This window comes from Cyprinodon variegatus, unplaced genomic scaffold, assembly GCF_000732505.1.
Source record: "Cyprinodon variegatus isolate N-32 unplaced genomic scaffold, C_variegatus-1.0 Scaffold104, whole genome shotgun sequence".
In the NCBI taxonomy this organism is placed as follows: domain Eukaryota; kingdom Metazoa; phylum Chordata; class Actinopteri; order Cyprinodontiformes; family Cyprinodontidae; genus Cyprinodon; species Cyprinodon variegatus.
In genome coordinates, this window is record NW_015150557.1 from 1,374,008 (window position 1) to 1,375,239 (window position 1,232).

The following is a 1,232-nucleotide window of genomic DNA, read 5'->3' on the forward strand; positions in this document are numbered from 1 at the left end:
ATTTATACTCAGAGTTTGGAAATCAGTTTTTCCACTGACTCTTAATTGGACCAAGTTTGGGCTTTGACTAGTCCATTCTGACACATGGACATGCTTTGATTTTTTGCCTGATTTGTCTCCTTGTGTGATGCTATAGCTCAGTATTATAACAAACCCTACATTAACTATGCTTCCATGGAAAGGTTCATTTAAGCAGCCCATTAGATGCACTGATTGTATGTAAACAGGCTCAGACTCGTAATCTGGTGGGCCGGTCCTAATTTCAGCATGCCAGGGCCAGCCCTCCTTATAAATCATACCGGCCCCACTTACTCTTCGTCTGAAGCACCTACCTGTGACAGTAAATAACTGACGGAGCCAATGGTGTAACGACACAACAATAGGTATCCAACATTATCTGGGTGGGCCCCATATGAAGTACAACCACCCCGCCGCCGCTGCCGTAGACAACCGACCCAAAACGTTTCCCATACATACACACTTCATCATTCTACACCTTCACTAGACATGAATATACTTTAGTATATTATGTAAAATGTCTTATCAGGCTACCTTGAGTTTCACAGCCCCCCTCCTCACCCACGCTCTCTCCATTCATCTCCTGGTTGCAATCTTCCCTCACCGTAGCAGCAATGTCCACCTCTCTTCGGTTCTTTGAAAAAACGTGTTTATTTTGGGAAGTTTTTTACGTTCTCCCAGCAACTCTTTGCTTTTTTTTTTTTTTCTGGAATCCGCTTAAGTACCTCATTTTGGTATCCACTGTCGCTAACACATCTTACGTAATGGTTATGGTTTTAATCTACGCTCTGGATTACCCATAATGCCAAGTCATAGCGTAACAAATAAAATCCTCAAATACATCGTTCTTTTAAGATCTTTATTTCAGTTTGAAACATATTATTTAAGTGTATTTTTTACCAACCGTCTAATGAACTATACACAGTTATTAACATAGTAATTAAAAGTACTACTGTCTGATTTGCTATTGGTGTCGTGTTTAGTTGTTTAGTCAGTTAATCTAGTATCAGGTGGGTTTAAGACGAATTTTTCGCACCATTACGTTTGCAAAGAGATGTTCAAGTCCACAATTGCGTAGGGGGCCTACCAGGTGTCAGTGACGGGGCCCCTAAGAGGTCAGGGGCCCCTAAGCAACTGCATACTCTGCTTACCGATAGTTACGCCATTGCATGGAGCTCAGGAAGTAGTACAATGTTACCTACCTAAATGATGCA